We start from the raw sequence: 20,554 nt of genomic DNA on the forward strand, positions 1-20,554 counted from the left end.
ATGCCAGAGTGGGATCTGCCATGCCCATCTCCAGGCCAGGGATCTGTATATGGAAGCGGTGTAAAGAATGGGTTGAGGGGTGCTTTGAGTCTGGTGTGTGCTCTGAGCATGATGGCTTTACTGTTAAGAGATGTTGGGAGTGGGGAGGCTAATAATTTTGGAAGCAGTGTGTGAGGCAATTATCATAGTGAAGAAACAGAAGACCAATTGAAGAGAGTGGGTTGAATTATGCTTTTGTAGAGCAGCAACATAAGGTTAAGGGAAAGTGCTTTGAGTTTTGTGGATGGCAGAGAGTCTTTGTTGGCAGTGTGCGTGGATGTCAGTGGTGTGTTGTTCTGAGTTCAATTTATTTTCCGGGATGAGCCTGACATATGTGAAGCACCCTCTCGACAATTTCATTATTAAAGCAGGTGAGGTCGTGGGCAGAGTTATGGGCTCTGTTATGTTTGCTGAAAGTGTTACTTAACAGTTCTTATGCCTTTGTTACATTCAGCTGCAGGTAGCTGTTCATGCAGCATTGTGTGCAGTGGGTGATGGAGTCCTAAATAAGCCCAAAATAGAGTTATTGTTATTAAGGAGTGCAAGTATGGCAGTGTCATCGATGTTTTTCGAAGTTTGTGATTATGGGTAAGGGGCTGATACAGTTACTGTTGTAGAGGGTAAAGAGGAAAGGACTCAGGACACAGCCTTGTGGGGCTCTGGTGGTGGTGATGACGGTTGAGGATGTTACAGTGCCCACTCTCACTTTTGTGGTTTTGTTGAGAAAGTTGTGTACCTAATGGATGAGAAGTGGGGGGTTGTTGAGCTGGCGGAGTTTCCTCATCTGGTGGCACTCAGTGGTGTTAAAAGTGATGCTGAAGTCGAGGAAGAGGAGCCTGGCAAGGTCACTGGGTTAAGTGTTGTAGGAGGTTGTAAAGAAGACATGCCACAGATTTCCTCAGTCCCTCTTTTGGCCTTATAAGCGAACTGGTTGGGGTCCAATTGTGGTCCAACATTGGAAGGATGATGTTAAGCATCAGTTTTCCAAGCACCTCATAACTATTGAGGTAAGTGGTACCAGCTGGTAGTGGTTTAGTTCTGAAGAGCTGGGTTTCTTGGGCACTGGTATGACGATGGCTGTCTTCAACAAGATGGCCACTGAAGCAGCCATGTAGGATTCCCAGAGGATGGAATGAAGAACAGGGGAGAGCTCCAATGCACAGTCCTTGAGCACCCATGCCCGGATGCCATCTGGCCATTATGCCTTGTGTGGTTTGCACTGGCTCAGCTCAGTGTTCTTAGCAGTGCCTCACATTCCTCTGAGCAGGTGATGGTGTCATCAACATTCCCATCCTATTACTGCATAACCCTAACTCGGCTTCTTCTCCAGAGACTTTGTGCTCCACTATTGTGGAGTCGGAGACCCTTTACTTGACTAAATTGCTTCAAGTCGAGCAGCCATTTTTTGTTTCATTTTGGGGGGGTTTCTAGAAAGTGTGCAGCGTACTTCTGGGGACATTTTGGTCCCCAGATTTTGCTGTGTCGTAAGCACTCTTGACTTTCACGCTACTCTTTTAGTACAGCCAGCTGCGAACCAGATGCAGCAGCACAGTAGAGGAGAAACTTCTTACTGTAATACCTTATCTTCTCTCTTCCGCTTAGAGGTGGTGAATTTACAGCTCACAGCTCAATATCTAGTGTCAACAAAAAATGCTTTTGCACATTTCCAATCCATCAATAGCATAGTCTTCTTATGCGCACTATGTCATTGGCGTAGTGCACGAATTTCAACAGGGTAGTGTTGTCTCATACCAAACATGGCCGTTGTGCACTCACCAGAAATGACGACCACAAATTAGCTAGTTAGCAAACTAGCATTTGCATTATCGTTCGCGGTACCAAATGATTACAGACTGCTAAATTAACCCAACAAACATACTGCTGGCTTATACCTGACAACAGTAGAGTGGTTCTTAGTGCAAAAAACACATGTATTTGTACAATGCAGTGACGTTCACAGTCGCACAGTCCTCAGCCGCTTTTTCCAGTTTGAAAAGTGGCGACCATTGAGGAGGAGAAGTGTCCATAGTTCCACACTCAACTTCTTGACCGTTTTGAGTACACCATCTGGGTACTCATAGTGCACTGCATTTTTCCATACTTCTCAGTGTGAACGCACTTGTGCACTCAAAATATTAAGTGTAAGTACAGAAGTACACGATCTGAGACACAGCATGATTCAACTGACATACTTCTGAGATGGGTACAGTCCTGCTCCAAATTGTTAATTACATCAACCATTAATTAGCCTACATTATTGATTGTTGGAACAAATTAAATTATGTACAGTCGTTAGAAGGGGATGAAGGAAAGGAAAGAAGGCTCGCTACTTCACTGCATACCTCCAGGTGTGCTCATATGACATCAGGAATCAGACCTACATGAAGTAATGAGCTAGCGTGCAGGGATATTTGTGATGCTTGGCGACAGTTCAGTCCCAGTCTGGTTGTGAAACTATTTGTGGTGGTGGAGCCAAATGAATTATCAAATAAACAAATCATAATCTGTTATCACTTATTACTGGTAACTAATGGTGTGTTTAGAACTGTTTTAAAAAAGCAATGTCACACACAAGGTCATGCTTTTGTATTGAATATTAGCATGACTGTCATTATCTTTGTCGCTCAGCCTGCTGCCTCATGCTTATGACCACATCAGAGCCATGCTGATATTCAGTACAACAGCACTCTCTCTTCTATGAGATGGCATAAGCAATATTTCCATAAGTCCAGAGTGTTTCTCCTTCTTATTGAAATGTAAACAAGACAACCAGAGCAGGAAAGAAGCTTCCGTCAAAGAACAGTAATGTAGACAAGTTGTGTGATTTACAGCCCGCAGGATTTTTGTAATCAATATTTGGATAAAATATTTAAGTTAACAAATATTACATCATTTTTCTCCCACAGGCAGCCTCGGGCAGACTGGCATCAGCGTTGGCTGGCACAGGGTGCGGAAAAAGGTCTATAACCTGAGCTGAGGTCTCAGAAGTGTAAATTATCCATGACAGGAAATGCTTTCTTGTGATTGTCTCAACTTACAGACTCGTCTATGCCATGTTTGTGGGTTCAGATAGCTGAGATTCTTTTCATCCTGTCCTCCTCTTGAACTTTAAGTGTTAGATGGTCAAATCTAAACATCATCTGGCGGGTGCTTTTGGAGGAGCAGCCATCAAATCTCCTCTGTTTTTCGTTACTGACACATTAAATGCATGAGAATTTGAGAACTTTGCAACTGTGAATGAGTACCATGTTGGTGTTATGCATAATGTATCAGGGCTTAATATTAATCCTCCATGAAAAGAAAAGTTTTGTGAGACAAAAAAGATAAAATCTCACTCAAGCTCTACAGAAATGTAATAACTCCAATTTTACCTCCAAGTTTCCACCAGCATTTAAGGTTCAATAATATTTTACAGTAGACTTTATGTGAAGCGGAGATACTTTAAAACATTACACAGGCATCACTTCAAAAAATGCTGACTTTCCAGACGTATAAGATTTTCATTGAAGAGAAACAATATCCTCTCAGAGGCATTAAACAGATTAGTAATGAAATCCCCTCGCAACAAACAGACTATCAGCCGAGGCACGCTGCAAAATGAATCATTATGCATCACTTCATGTTGATATCTTGATATCTTGACTGATTTTTTTTATTCTTTGCTCACCTAACAATGGCCTCAAACGTTCCAGATTGAAACCAAAATGTTTTGTACCATTGTGTGTGTGTGCATGTGTGTGTGAGGGTAGGAGGATGGCGGGGGTTGCGGGCAGGATAGCAGTGCAGGCAATTGACACCCAAGTATGTGTGTAGGCCCATGGCTAAACCGAGTCTATAGAGCACCCTGGCGATTGTTGTGTCACACCATTGTTGTTCCATCTCTCATTCCCCCCTCAACAATGGAATCTTCCTGATGCATTTTTCCACAGTGGTTGGAGGAGTATCTCCCATTCATCCACCTGATTGTCCCCGAATGCAAAAACCCTCTTAGCTTTATTCTGTTTGGCTCCTTCGGGAAAAGTAATAACTGAAAGCATAATGTTCTCGGAGCAAGCAGGACTGATTTAATGCCTCACCTCAGAACACCTTAGCATGCATATGTCTCTCTTCCCCTGCTCTCCCTGCGCTCTCCTCTTCCTCCCTTGTGGGGCCTGGACTGAGTGTTTGTACAATGCAGAGGGCTTGAACTCAGAGCCCTGGTAAATGCTCTGTGAGAAAAGATCAATTTTTCATGAATGAGTCCCTGGTGTTTTAAGAGGCAGGCAGGAGCAGGCGGGGTGGTCTGCTTTCACCACCCGATTAACAAAAGAGACACTGATGTCCCACAAGACAGTGAAATGCAAATCCATGAGGATTCTGGTGGATCTGAAATGATTATTTTCCTTTAAAGTTACTGAAATTAAGTTTGAGGATAAACAGCTTGGTAAATAATTCTAGTTCTCCATCTCCAACAACCTTCAGTTGATCGGAAATGAGACACAATAAGCTACAGAGCTTTATATCGGCCGTGAAAAGCAGAACAGTGAAGGTATGGATATTGTCAAGCTAGAGTCTGACATATTTTCTTACTTATTTATACTCTCCAAACACTGGGTTTGCTTAATTCAAACAAAACACAAAGTCCATTTGCAGAATTCAAAGGGTACTTCAACAGTGCCACTGTTCAGACAGCCCCAAATCTCAACCTGTATTAGTCCACAACAGGTGCTACAGGTGCTCCTTGTAAGGAGCGCTCATTGAAAGGGCGTTTCAGCCATTTCAAACATCTTCGAAGCGTCCGTGTTTCTAGCGCCACCTGTAGGTGTGATCAGCCCCTTAATTGCAGTTTTCCAGCAGCATTTGAGCCACCGTTCCTGAGTGTTCTTACCCACCCTTTACAGCATTTCCCAGCAGCTTTTGAGCTACCAAACCCGGGTGTTTTTCACAGACCTATTCATTTTTTCTGGCAATTTGGTCGGAAAACTGTATGGAGTGTGTATTTTTGGAGGTACTTGATGCAATGAGCATTTGTTTTTAGTATAACAGGCCGTTTTGAAAATTTGGGCTTTTGATCCAATGGGACATATTTTGGATGGGTAGGGTTGAGCTGAAAACTCGGATAAAACGAGTATCCGGTTCGGATGATGTACTTTTCATGAGCACAGATATCATCTTAGTATAAAATGTGTCGCTTTCATTCTCTTACTCGTAATAAAATAGTCTGAAGCTTAATCCTGAGATTGTTCTGTAAATAGTTTTCTAATAAATAATAAATATAGCAACGTCTAATCAACCTATATCAATGTCAGGTTTAAAATAACAACTTCTGGTTAGGTCCCACCATTTCCAGTTTAAACCCCACCCACTTGAATTTCAAACCCTGCCCATTCTCAGTACAGCAATTAAGATCATTTATTTGTTGAACAGATACCAATACAGATTCAGATAATGGTGTGCTCACTCATCCCTACTAATGAGGCTCCAAAATTTGGGGCTGTGAGAACAATGGGCAGTCCCAGATGAAACACTGAATCAGATTAGGCAAATTATATCTGCTACTCTGTTCCCTTTGGGTTGTATCAGACTGGTACCAACAAAGAGAGGACTCAGTTGCAGGACTCAAGAACACATGGTCTTTACTAAAGGACAGTGCACAGAAAAAACAGTCCAAAAATACAAACGAAAGTTTCCAAAGACTACTAAATATCAGAACAAAAACCTGCAGAGCACTAAGAAGAGACCGTGTGCTCCAAACTACAGAGACAAACTGGCACAGACAAAGGGCAGCAGGTGGATTAAATACACAAGGGAGGAGGGGTAATGAGGGACAGGTGAAACCAATCAGGACGGGGCAGGTAATCACACAGGAGGGAAACACACAGGGGCAGGAAGTAAAGTACCTGGAACGAGAGATGAGGGTAAGTATCAAAATAAAACAGGAAATACTAACAAAACTGAAAACAAGGAAAACATGACCTTGATGGGGACCTCAGGGTGTAACAGGGTTGTAGCCTAGCTTGCTGTGCACATGGCCACACCCAGTCAGTTTAAGCTTCAGTCAAACTATATAACCAAGAATCAAACCTGTTTTGCATATTAAGCTCAAGTGGTTTAATGAATAAAATAAAAATAATAATTACTTTTTTTTCATCTAGTTTCCAAGCCTGGAGGCATAAATAACACAAATGTAACAACTTGTAAGCTTACTGTGTAACCTGCAAAATCACATTAGCAGTGTATTTTTTCCTTTGTGGATCTTTGTTTTCTTGCTCAGTAAGCCTGAGTGTAATACAGGATGCATGTCATGCTTTTGAATAATACAAAAATGCCATTGAAAAACATAAATTCCAATTGCAATTAAGCTAGAGAAACAGCTGAAGAAATACAGCACAGAAAGGCCAAGGCTGCAACTGCGGCTGCCGTGCAAGACACTGGAAGATTTGGCATGAGAAGCTCGCACACAATGCATCCTGGTACATGAATGTTCTGCTCACGACTCATCGAGCAGAAGAACTCAGCTTTATTGGTTAGTATAGAATGCACTGAGGAATTTACATAGACTGTAAAAATAATAGACCGAGCCACCGTGATGTCACACACTGGTTTGTGTACTCCAATGTTAAAGCCTTGAGTTTGGCATTTTGGTTGCCGCCATTTTTTTTTTTTTTTTGGAGCTAGAGGCAACCAAAATTGGACGAGAGGGTGGAGCTGTCAAACTAAAGTTCAATGTTTCATCATAAGGTTAAGTAACAGGTGGCTGTGGCAGAGGTAGAGCACATCATCCGCTAATCAGAGGTTCAATCCCCGGCTCCTCCACTCCATATGTCATACACACTCACACACTTAAGTTCCATTGGTGTGTGAGTGTGTATGAATGGTTGCTGAGTAGCAGGTGGCACCTTGTATGATAGCCTCAGCCACCAGTGTGTGAACGTGTGTGTGAATGGGTGAATGTGATGTGTAGTGTAACAACAGTCGCTTTGAGTGGTTGGAGGACTAGAAAAGCACTTTACAAGTGCAGTCCATTTAATTTACTCACAGCCATTGCACACTGACGTCAGTGGCTCGACATATTTACTGCACTTCAGATTATTATGTGACAAATTGTAACACTTGAATATATGAAATGTGCCTTGAACATGATGTATACTGTGTCGCTTAACAGCAACGTCATCACGCAGCGTTTGTTATGATTTGAGTCTGTTGAGAGCGCACCCAACGCTGGTCGGACATACACCTATGTGCTCCCGCTTTTTCTTTATGTCTCTCAACACAACAGTAATGGTTGTAAGTACGTGTGGTGACTATTATGTTCATGTATGAAATTGTAGTAGCCGTACAACCAGGCTTGGTAAGGTTGGAGTGTTTTTAAGTGGACGTAAAAATAAACGACGAGCATTTGTGAAATCCCACACGTGTGTGGAAGTGAGTTTCTGCCTGTCCCCTAACTCCAAAGAGCCACACGGACACAAAACCATTACAAAATGTTCATATATTAATCCAAAACATTCTTTCTAAACAAGTAGCGTTGTTGCCTCAACTTAACCGTGATGTTTTCACAACATTAACAACATTGTTATAGTATACTATATGATATATATTGATGCAGTGGTTACTATTGTTGCCTCACAACAAGAGGGTTCCTGTTTGCATGTGGAGTTTGCATGTTCTCCCTGTGTCAGTGTGGGTTTTCTCAGGGTACTCTGGCTTCCTCCCACAGTCCAAAGACATGCAGGTTAATTGGTGACTCTAAATTTCCCGTAGGTGTGAATGTGAGTGTGAATGGTTGTCTGTCTCTATGTGTCAGCCCTGCGATAGTCTGGCGAACTGTCCAGGGTGTACCCTGCCTCTCGCCCTATGTCAGCTGAGATAGGGCATTTTAACATGGGTGTCTATGGGGACTGACTTGCTTTTGGAGCCAGCTTCAAGTGGCCATTCGAGGAGCTGCAGTTTTTGGCACTCCTACACTGCCTTCATTTTTCACACCTTGGGGTTTCCTCTTGGGAAATTATTTCTTTAATTGACTACATTTATCATCAGCACTGATTGGAAAGCCACATCTAAAAGTGGCAAACTGTCCCTTTATATCGCAGCGAGTAGATAATTGAGTGTTAAGTATTCAACTACAGTAGTACCAAATAGTGCAACTGGTAGCAAAACAGTCTCATCATCCCACTTCTCTCAGTGAGTGAACTCTGTGAAGTATTGCTGTGGACACTTTAATAGACTTTTCAAGAGGGTCTTTTTAGTATTAATTTCACAGTTGCATAGCTACAAGAGGATTTAATTTGTTCGGGCCAAACATGGTCTGTGTGACTCTTTGACTCGCACTGTGAGATTGGAGAAAGTCCAGTTTGGTGGCTACACAGCTAATTGTCTGTGAAATACAGCATGCCTATTTCAACCCAAATGATATTTCTCTCTTTTCATCAGCTGCAATTTCAAAGCAATGAGGTCGCTGAGTGGCACTGAAACCAATGAGGCATTAAAAACCAATACATTTTTGTATTGTTAAGCACATGCCCTTATACTCCATGTTCAAACCGTCCTCTAACAATACATATACTTAGCGTGTAATATGCCAGGCTACTGTGTCGCACGTCCTCAGCATACATCCTGCATATCAAGACAACGGAAGGACTTCTTTGAGGAGCCAGAGCACGCTTCGTCTCGGGGGTTGGCCACCGCAGCCGAGTCTTTTTTTAAATATCACTCACTGGGAACAGGGAGAAAGAGCAATCACCCAGTTGATTAGATTAGCGGACACGGGACAGATGAAGTGTCGGTCGGCTGATTGAGAGAAAACGGAATGCGGGCCAGGACCTGCTACTGCGGATCACATTAATTGTGCTTTAAGTCTACCGGCCTGCGGCTTAGCTAACACTTCTTCCCACGAATGCAATTAATATGGAATGTCTACTTGTTGCCCGCCACGTCCACGTGTGATCGTGATTTCACACACAAATGAATGCCCTCACATACATGTGCACACACGCCGCAGCTCTGGGGGTGATTAGTGACGACGATAGCTGCCTCCCAATGAGTTTTACCACATCTGCTGCGGCCTGCGAGTCCTCAGGGCACAGCATTAATCAAATGCTCATTGCTGATAGCCATCTTGTTAAAGTCTCTTATATCGTCATTGCACAGAAACGCAGTAATGCTTGTTGTGGCATTGCAATTTAGCTCACCAACCCTCCTATTAATGGAACCGTTTACGTCTGAGTGATATACAGAGTCCAGATGCAAATGGCTCCTGATGCTCACTTTACTGGACGGAGAGATGATAGCGACCGACAAAATGAAGGGCTTCAAGTTGGTGGATTTGTTTTTCTTTGTAATACAGCGGGAGTGTGTTATAATGGTAATTCAGCTCTGTGTATGTGCGAGTGACTCAGAGAGGAGTGCTGAACAGGGATCAGTATCTTCCTGACAAGACTCCCACCTGAGCTACACAGTGATGGTGGACAGCACAGAGAGCAGGAGCTGCTCAAATTGGGCACCAGGGAGTTCTCAACCAATTAAGGGTGTGGTTGACCTATCAGTCAAGAAGCAGGCTTTAAATAGCTGCTGTTGTCCAAGACATTGGTAATAAAAAAGGTGTAATGGACAAAAAGGTTTTAGTTTCATTAGTTATTTTAGATAAATAAATCTTTGTCTTTCCTCTCTCCATCTGGATTTCCACACTGTCTGCTTTTCACAGAGCAGTACAGTAATATCCATCAACCTTTTACATCTGTTTTGTTCATGACTCTATAGTAAATGCTATATTAAGAATTTAGAATTTATTTTGGTCTGCAAATAGAAATAAAAACATCATATATTAATCTACAAATTCATGTAAATATAGTCAGAGCCTCTCACAGAAAATAGCAGATACTGTTACAATAAAGTAATTCAACATAACTGAGACACTTCTGCAGTCTGAAAAAGGTGTAGGCTGAAGCTACACCTTTATAAAATCTACACTTTTACCAGCATATCATATTTAGCAATCAACAACATAACAAAACCAAACAGGCAAACAAGGCAAAATAGCAACAAAAATAAAATACAACATGCACACACACACACACACACACACAGACACACAAAACAACCAGCAAAAGGCAACATAAACATTTTAAGTTCCTGTACCCTGTTCTTCTACGTCAGTCTTGCAGTCTGATCATCCATTTTCATATTTGATCAATACGTTATTTTTAAACTTCTGATTTTCTATAAGTTTTCAGTTCCTCACTGAAACTGTTCCATAAACTCACTCCTTTAACTGAGATACAATGTAGTTTGGCATCAGTCCACACCAATGGTTTTACGAACACAAAAATACCTCTCAAAGCATGTTGACTCTTTCAGATACATTCAGGTAATGATTGTTTTTTTGTTGCTCAGTGCATAATTTGAGCTGTTTTGAAGTTGACCAAATCATCAAATTTAAGAGTCTTCAGTATTTGCTTCAAAAAAGGACAACTGAATTCCTGTGTTTTTTGGGTTGTCTTATTATCTCTGCTAGTTTGGTCATGTGTGAATGTGTATGTGTGTTTATCCATCTGTCTGCAGTTAATTCCTACTAACTACTGGACCAACCAGCTTCATGTTTTGTATGCACATTTATGACGGAATGCTGAAGGATCGCTTCTGATTGCAATGACTCATAATTGTTGTAAAACCTGTTTTATTGACTGTTATTTACCACCATTGACTGCTAAATCCTCACTCCTCTTAACCAGCCAGTAGGGGCCTCAAGGTCTCTGGAAATTGGCTTGGCTGATAACAAGTCTTACCCTTTTTGTTACTTATTTTAAATATTTTATCGTTTTGGGCTGCTTGATTGTTTGAAAGGTGCTATATAAATACCAGTAGTCTGTTTTAGCTGTGTTTATTCTTGTTATTTCCCTTCTTTGCTGTGCTGAAGCCCACAGACACAATTAACGTGGTTAAACGCCCAGTTATCAGTGACATTGATCAAAGACTTGTGGCTGTGTTTTAGTTGCTAAAAATACTATCATCTCCATAATTACGTTGTAGGCTATTTCACATACACTGTCTATTAGCAGGAGAAATTGATCTGCTCTCTGCAACACATCCTGAGAGTAGATGAGGCATGTATTTTTATTAGCTTCTGGGAGCTTCTGAAATGCGCTTTGCAGCATCTGCTGGAATTACAAGAATTGTCTAAAATGAGCCCTGGTGGCTGCCTGGCAGAAATGTACACTCTACCGGCTGCAGTTTTTTAGGGTTTTTTGTTTTCCTTATTTTTGCTGTGTTTTTTTTTTTAATTTGTGCTTGGTTTGGCTGTTGTTTTCTGAGTCAAACTGTGTGTTCACACAAAACGCAAAACAAATTTTAGAGGTGGTGCGATTAAAAACCACAGTCAATGGCGAGGCACCGACTGGCACAAAGAGGCGGCCGCACAAGTTGAAGATGTTTCAACTTGAGTGAGCTTATCTTGGAGCTTTTTGAATCTGCTTCAACTTTGATAGACCAGAGGACAAAGGAGACTGGAGGGAAATAACAGATGGAAGCAGAGTCTCTGATGATTGCGGTGATTAGTCAGAGGCTGATCGGAGCACAAACTCACAGGCGCGCAATAAAGCCAACAAATGTATTTCCCAAAATGTCAAGCCATTTCTTCAGAGAAGAAGAAAACTTGGAGGAAGCCTTGGTAATGAATCAAGGTTATGGTTTTGTGTTTTCCTGCTTTCTCAGACAACTGCAAGAACATTGCCTTCCTACTACAAACTATTAATGTAGCTGGTGGATTACTCACCCATAATGCAACACAGATCATTTCTATTGACAGCCGTTGGTTTGAATATGTTGCGGTAGTTTAAAGCTGAACAGGTCGTGAGAAGTTCCCGGACTTTAAATACCATGTATATCATGTGGCTTTACATGAAATATCTTTCATGTTGCCCTTTCCACCCTTGACTTCACCTTCATCTTCGCCTCTTCTCATTCTTGCTCATTAAAATCTTCCCCATTGCACCGGTTCCTCCCCATTAGTTCTCACGCTGGCCTTTGGAACTTTCTCAGCTCAAACTCTGAGTTCTTCCTTCCCATCCCCTTGTCACTTCGGGTTTTTTTTGATCCTCGTTTCTCCCTAACTGTCTCCTGTATTACCCTCCTTTCACAGGAGACTCGCACATCCTCCTGTACCAGTTTTAATTCTTCTTGATCTCGGGGCTGTCTCCCTCTAATTCTCTGGCAGACTTTAGTGCCTGCAGGACAGATTCACACGGACGTCGTCTCACACTCAAGCTGGATTCTGTCAACTTTTTGGGTCTTGTAATGTAATATTTGTGCCGCAGTGAATCTTCCTTTTTCACTGAAACTTCTGTTCTTTACACCGGCCTCTGGGCACCTGATGTAGACTGTAACAAAACAAGAATGGGAATTTAACAATGCAATGTCACAAAATATTTTGATGTTGTTGTTATAGTGTGTTGCAGTATATGTAATTTTATAGTGTTATGTAAATGAAAGATCACTCAAGAAGAAATTTAATGTCCACATTATGCTTTGCAGTGCCGAACCTGGCACAAGAACCCAGGGTGGGGGAGCCCTTCTGTGCAGAGTTTGCATGCTCTCCCGGTGTCAGTGTGGGTTTTCTGCAGGTGCTCCGGCTTCCTCCCACAGTCCAAAGACATGCAGGTTAATTGGTGACTCTAAATTGCCCGTAGGTGTGAATGTAAGCGTGAATGGTTGTCTGTCTCTATGTGTCAGCCCTGTGATAGTCTGGCGACCTGACCAGGGTGTACCCCGCCTCTCGCCCACTGTCAGCTGGGATAGGCTCCAGCCCCCCCCTGGGAACCCTAACAGGATAAGTGGTTATGGAAAATGAATGAATGAGGTACAAGAGCTAATGAGGGACTGACACAAATCAGCAACTTAGCGAACAAACATTTTTAATACAAAAGAAAAAAAACAAAAACTAGGGTACGTGCAAAGTTGCTAATTTCGTCTTCTTCTATTCTTTTGGTACAGCGCCCCAGATGGCTTTTGCTAGTTAATTTTCTCTTACTCTAATGCAAGATACACTCCACATGCACTCCACTCCACCATATCCATCAATGCTCTGGCATGTTCTGACTGTAATGATCAGTCACTGATGAACACATTAAGGTGAGCTGCATTGCCAGGACTAGAGTTAACATCCCACCTTGTCTATAGGAAGTAGAGCTTAGATTCTCTGCCTGAGCCCGAACCCAATCGGGTCGGGCCACTATCCTTGGGCTCGGACGGGTCGGGCTCCATGTACATGTGAGCTTCGTTGAGTGTACCAAGTGCAGCACGATGCTGGTATATGACAGCAAAAAGACGGGGACCTTGATACTTAAGAGGCACATGACGAAGGCTTGCCATGGAGAGAAAGACGAGAGTTGGCCTTCGATGTCCACGTTCCTATCCTTAAAAAAATGTCGGATTTAACCCGGGCTCGGGCTCATAATTACAGTTAAAGGGACGGGCCGGGCCGGGCTGGGCTCAGACAGAACATACATGGGGCTCGGGTGGGGTCGGGCTGGATTTTTTGGGGCCGATCTAAGCTCTAATAGGAAGGTCCACCAGTAATTCTTTGTATATACAGGTCAAGCAAAATTGTGATTCTTCCTCATATTGATTTACATGATGAAGTCAGGAATGAGATCTACCTTTCTACCTCTTAGAGTGGAGAATTAAAGGTTCCTGATATCAAGTTTAAGGCAAGGGTTTCTAAAGGTATATATAATGCAGTATTTTCCTGAACCACGATATATAGACTCATACAAAAGTAATCCCTCTCAGTCATCACTTCTGACCCACTAGAAGTGTGTGACAGTGTATTTATCTGCAGAGACTCTGCTCTCTGCCTGAATTTTCTCATTTCTTTCTTATCTTACTATGTTCAGGATGTTTTTGGGATGCTACCTTTGGACAGCAATTGGAAGCCCCCACACAAAAACAGCATGCATGTAAGGTCGGGACTTTACAGAAGAAAGTATCAACCAGGTGCCAAACTGTTAGCAGCAAACATCCAAGAGGAAGTGATGAAAATTGCGGACACAGCGCAGAAAAAATGCACACATATCACGGTAAAACGCAAAGCCAACAAAGCTCATTCCAGGTCAATCTGGGGCTGACTTTCACCTTCACTGGTGAGCACTGAAGGAGAGGATGGAGATGAAGAACGACACAGAGCTGGCCAGTTGACTGTTGGACAGGTGAGGTGCTGGTGATTAGCTTAGCTTGCTAAAGTATCAGCTTATCCATCACAGCAAACGTATTGTTCTTACAATAGCAGCTTGCTGTGTACATACAAACAGTAAAGGAAGGAAGGGCCAATTTGAATGACGTCTTTACAAACAGTAACCATCATTTCATGCGTAGTATACCTTTTAAAGTGAGGATGGAGAATAGATAGAGGGATGGCTGGTTGTGCACGGTGGTTAACCACCTTTTAAAACCACGCTGCATGGTTAAAGATTCAGAGAGGAGTGTTACATATTCTGTTTCAGAGCTGTGTGCATTAACAAAGGGAAATCTGCACTCTGTGTCTGTGCACATATTCCAGTGCATGTCTATAGATTTCTCTGTACATGTTACAGTGCAACATGATACAATTATTTAGTGAGAAAAATCAGAGTTTTATTATAACAAAGAGTTGATTTTATCTTTACCAAGGGAACAGTCCTGTGAATGCAAGCGGCTCTGTCACACTCCTTGTGGCTGAATCGTCCTTCTGATGCCATACTACACTGGTCACACTGACACAAACAGCTACTGAAAGCTCCCTCGCAAGTGCAGAAAGCCCATCAGACAGTCTCAAGTGAGACAATTATAAGTTCTATCCAAAATTTGCCGCCTGTCCGATAGCATACCGTGTCAACCCTCGGATAGCCTATGATTGCGCCTCACACCCATAAACACGCCTTGCGTTGCTGAATAACTAACCATCTGATGTGAGATGACACTTTTTTAGATAAGAACAAATGGGGTCCTGCCCCCTTTTCCACCATCTGCGGCCCCCTCACTAAACAGTTTAAAGTGCTAAGGGGTTATTTCCAATCGCTGCCATGCGCTTTCAATGGGAGTGGCGAAAAGGTTAATGAATTCAACACTGTAAGCCACGACTCCCCTTACAGTGGGCACAGCGAGAGGTGGCGGGTGCACGGAGCCTCTACAGCATGCTGATGAAGGCAGAGCAGTAGAAGAGAGTGTTGCTGCCCCCTGAAGGTGGAGATCAGCAAGTGCAAAGGTTGTGTAAGGAGCTGGTCAAAGGGAGGCTGGGAAATGTCTGATTTCATTTAACATAATTTCTATAATTACATTACCTCTGTAGAATTAATTATTGTCTTTTTTTCTAGTTTTTGAATGAAAAATATCTTGAAATGACTTTAGATGGATTAGATTAGGGGTGTCAAACTCATTTTAGTTTATGAACCACATACAGTTCCTTATCTTTGAGCATAAAGTACATTCTGAAAACCATCCATTTACAAGACAGATGAACAGCCTGAGATGTCTAAAGATAAGTGAGTGCAGTGTCGACAATATGTCTCGGATTTTTCACAGTCAGTGAATCTACTACTCATTGTTGCTACATGTGCATTTATCTGTACATTTCCACTCCAAACTATAGGGAAGCAGGGTTAAGTCACCCTGTCTCACAAACCATTTACAAATCTTAAGTTTTGGCAGGACCTTAGCAATAGAGTTCCAGCAATATTGTTTTCAGATAGAAATCTGATGATGCAGATTGACAATATTTTTCACAGTGTGCAATACCTTTAAATATGATACAAATAAGTGTTCACTATTTTTCAGAGAATTGTTTTCTGGCCAGGTTGAAAAGCCTCTAAAACAGCATTTTACATGAAGTGGGCTCCTCAACTGTTTAAATGCCCTTACACACCTACCCTACGGTCAGCCGCTGGTCAAAGTTGGGCCATTGGTGAACGACTGCCGCCCTCGCTGGTGAACTGTATCCCACACCGTTGGCCCTCGCTGGCACTAGTTGGCTTTTTTTCCCGCCAACTCAGCATGTTGAATCAGCGTTGACACAGCAGAGCCTGTCTGCAAATGAAATCACTCTGATTGGCAGTTTAGCTCTTTGCTTGCTACATTCCTTACTTTCTCTTCTTGTGCGCTGAGCTGAAGTCAAGAGGGAGTGAGGTAGAGACAAACTTGCTACATAAGATTGTCTTTAGCCACTGAGCTCTTCAGCAGAAATGTTCCCTGATGGCCTGTGTTACTGTTCACTGGCACACAATAAATATGCTTTGTTCTTTCGACATTGGATTGTGTTGTTAATATGCTAACACACTAACTAATGTCAAGTTTTCCGGTTCTCTTTTTTGGATGATGATTACAGGCAACTGTCATCTGCTGGTATGGAGGGATATGTCCTCTCATACAGGCACAGAACATACACCCTTGTTGGACGTCTGTTTGGTGAGTTCACATGCAACTTTCTGGCCGGGACACAGTGACTAGAGGGGATGCAGCAGGGGACTCTCATCGCCACTAATTTTCCAACATTGCTTTGGTATCACTGGGCCTTTAGCCTTTACAAGTGCATCTATAGCCCCTTTTACACTGCCAGATTTTCCGTGAAAGCTGCGAGCATTTAGGCACACAGAGCCGGATTGGCGAGTTGATCCGAGGTGCCCAATTTTCCGCCTCGTAGGGTAGTCATATTGACAGAACCCCTTTAGTTTAAACAGACCGAGGCGGCCTTCCGCAATGGGAGGGGCTGTTGAAGACTTGTGGGAGGAGCTGTTGATGACGCCGCCTGTGCGAGCCACTGGCGGTGGATAAACAGGAAACAGCTGATAGCTAGTAGCAAGAGGGAAACGCAAACCTGACAGATACTGTAAAGCTGAGCAACTGGGGAGACAAGGAATTGTGTGCCCTCCTTGCCCTCACAAATGAAGAGGTCATTAACTGTCAGATGACGGGGACGGTGAGGAACGGGCCGACTTATGAGAGAATCGCTGAAGGACTGACTAGCCGCGGCTTCCCTCCCACGTCACTGTTTACATCACACGCTGAGTTACACGTTTTGTTACTTGCTCACGCCCCCCATTGCCCCGAAAAAGGTGAATTCTGTAGGCTATAAACAAAAGTAGGTAGGCGGCGTTTTGCCGCACTCCTTGATTTTGTTTTGATACTGCCAATGCTGAGAAAAGACTGATTGGGCTTTCCTGCACATTTGCATAACTCCTATCTAAAAAGGGCTTATATTAGGCGTGCAAAGTCATCCAATGGGTTGGATTGGACCCTTTGGCGGAACTGCCGGCCAAATGTTTAACACCCCTGAATTAGAGTGTACCATTTCCCTTTACTCCCTTGAAGAGGTATCACAATTTTATCTTTTTATAATCATAGAAACTATTCAGAGCTAGCCTGGAGGAAATTATTGGTGTATTTTTTTTAGTGATGAAATAATTCATATATATATGTATATATATGTGTATCATTATTTTGGCATTAAAAAAATGTTACATTGCAGCGCGGTCGCAATGGGGTAGGATTAGAAAACAGCCAGAGTGAACACTACTGCATTGTAAGATCACACTCCACCCTCTGCCGAGTAATCTTGTCAGAAAGCAGCAGCACATGCAAATTCACCAACAAGCTGAGGCAGATACAGAGAAAAGGAGAGGCTTAGAGACAGAGAGAAAGAGAAGGAGGAGGGTGCTCACAATCATAATAAAACACCCCAAATCAGGGATTTATATAAGATTAAGGTATTGTATTAAATTGAGCAATACTGTAGCTTACTGTGTTTATTGTATTGTATAGCATAGAAATCAAAGAGCTGACTGCACCAGTATAATATAGAGCCTGCATATGTGACACCTGTGTGTTTAATATGTAATATGTTCCTGCTCATGCCAAAGAAGCTTTTTGAATTGAGAATTGAATTGAGAGGGAGACAGAGAGAGGCAGGGAGGATTTGTGTGTGTCTGTGTATTCCTCTGTCCCGGTATCTGAGCTGCATCTCACACTGCATCTCAACAACTTGACAGAGGGCGTCGGCAGCAAGGGACCTGAACCAGTGACCAGAAACAATCCCCAGGCAGGCTGTGTATTTCTGCTTTCCCTCCACACATCCCTCCATCCATATCCCACCCATCCCTCCCTCCCACCCTTGTAAATCAAAGCGACTTGCAGCACAGCTCCGGAGTCGGCCAGTGGTACATCAGGTGGAAGAAAATCCAATCTATTTGATTGAGATATTATTTGCATAGTGTGTACACTGTGGCTATTACGACTATGATTAAAACAATCATTCCAAATCCGCTCTTACGGAAAACCGGCGAAGCAGAAACCACATTATTTCTGTGACTAGCTGCAGATAACTTTGGCCATGCGTGACAGTGGGAGGAAAAAAATCCTTTGGAGACGTATCTTTGCTCTGCATCCCATGAGGCCGTATCATTCATTTTGCGACGTGGCGTACAGTTCAGCATTCGGAGTCACGGGCCAGCAGCTTTGTGTTTACTCAGTAGTTATGAAGTCCATGGAATCAGCGAAGGGGCCATCTCTGTGTTTTTCTACTCCCCGTGCAGTTACCCCCCTCCTGCACTTAAAATGACAAGCAGCACATATGTGGCCCTGCGACTCTTGAGTGGGAAAGCGTCCAGTAAATACTGAGAGACAGAGAGAGGGATAGAGGGAGCAGTTGGGGTGGATGCACCATCCTTTATTTATGGAGCTGGAAGCAACCATGACTGACAACCTGGGATAGCAGAGAGGTCCATCTCCCTCAACCCCCCCCAGAGCCTCAGGCTGTCTCACACTGAGGACGCTGTCACAAACACACACACAATCATCAACATCGTCGGGTAAAAACCTTCTATCTCCATAATGTCAACTTATCAGGGTTGTTCTTGCTTGAGAACCTTGCTTGACGACCAGGTTAACTTCACAGAAGTACTGTGAAAGTTTCATAGGATTTAGTGGCATCTAGCAGTAAGGACTACAAATTGCAGCCAAGCGACAACCTCTGGGGCTCAAAAGTAAACCCAACGCTGCAGTGCTAAAAACTGCAGTTCATCAAATGGCCACTTGAGGCTGGCTCCAAAAGAGAGTCAATCTCCACAGAGATTACTAACTTTACAGCAGAAATAAACATGTTCGCAGCCTGGTACAAAGAAACACTTTGGTCTCTATAGCTAATTTCAACATTCAAGACAACTTTAACAGGGTGCACATTTTTTCTAACTCACCCGTTAACATTTTATGAAAGCTTAAAAGTTACGTATATTTAAGTCAGATTCAGATCCACCCCTCATTTGACCACAGCTGTCCAAATAAAATCACTTCTGGCTCCATAAAAACAAGATGGCGATGGCCAAAATGCCGAACAAGAGACTTCAGAAACGGGTCTACAAACCTAAGGGTGACACCACAGTAGCTACGTCTACTATTTTATACCGTCTATGATTGCAGCCAGCTGAAACTTCTCCCATGTGCCAAGAATTTCCTCAGTGTTCATTATTCAAGAGGTTTTTACTGGGAGCTGAATTATCTGCAGAGGTCTCTTCCTCTCCAAAACATCGATTTAAACTGGTAAAAACACTGAATAAAGCAGTTTCACATTAGAAGTCAGTGTTTCTCCAATGCTATTTTGCTTGTCACAGACCTGTGACACAGCACCTGCTAATGTGTGCTCATCATTTTTCTCTGATAACGTAAAATCCAGACATTCAGGAAGTGTTTGACGGGAGCCAAATTATCCGCAGAGGTCTCTTCCCCTCCAAAACTAACAGACACGTTGATTTAAACTGGTAAAAACACTGAATAAGGCAGTTTTACGTTTGAAAAAAATCAGTGCTTTTCCAATGCTGCTCATTGTGAAGAGGCTGTTAACTGCGGTGGCCAACACAAAAACGCGAATGGCCCTGTCTAGAGCCAATGTTTGTTCCTCTACTCTGGGCTCCTCGTTTTCAGGAGATCAAACACTAAAGAAAACATACTTATTATATTCTATTCATTCCATTTCTGTCAGTTTATCGCCACAAAACCTACACACTCAACTTTCAACACCACTTAAGTAAAGCTGAAAATCCTTTTTTGTTTTTTTTGGGAGATACAAGGTTTTGATATGACAGCTGTGACGCATTGACCTGAGTGTGTCGGAGCACCAGCGTGCTCACTGACATGCACACACCCTGAAAAAAGAGAGGATTGGATATGGAAGTGACAGATACATGAACAGATTTGATCTTGACAGGCTTTCATCCTATGAGAAGTCTTATTCTGTCTTGCTTTTTTTCCACACACTCCTCTTGTCCTGCTTTTAATTCTTTTTTTTCCGACTGAACCATTGTCCGCGCTCGTGGCCCGCCCGCGCTTAAACTATGAAAGAGCACATGAAAGCCTTTGCTCCAACAGCGCTCCATAAATATTGCACCACGCAAACATATTTGGCCAATTTACACTTTTTCCTTTGTCTGACAGTTCCATCAACAAGCTACTGGGTGGTTTCCATTCGCATAAATAAAATATCAGGAGGAACAATGTGTGTTTTTTTAAAAATAAAAAACTT

Source organism: Epinephelus fuscoguttatus, linkage group LG3 (assembly GCF_011397635.1).
Source record: "Epinephelus fuscoguttatus linkage group LG3, E.fuscoguttatus.final_Chr_v1".
Lineage (NCBI taxonomy): Eukaryota > Metazoa > Chordata > Actinopteri > Perciformes > Serranidae > Epinephelus > Epinephelus fuscoguttatus.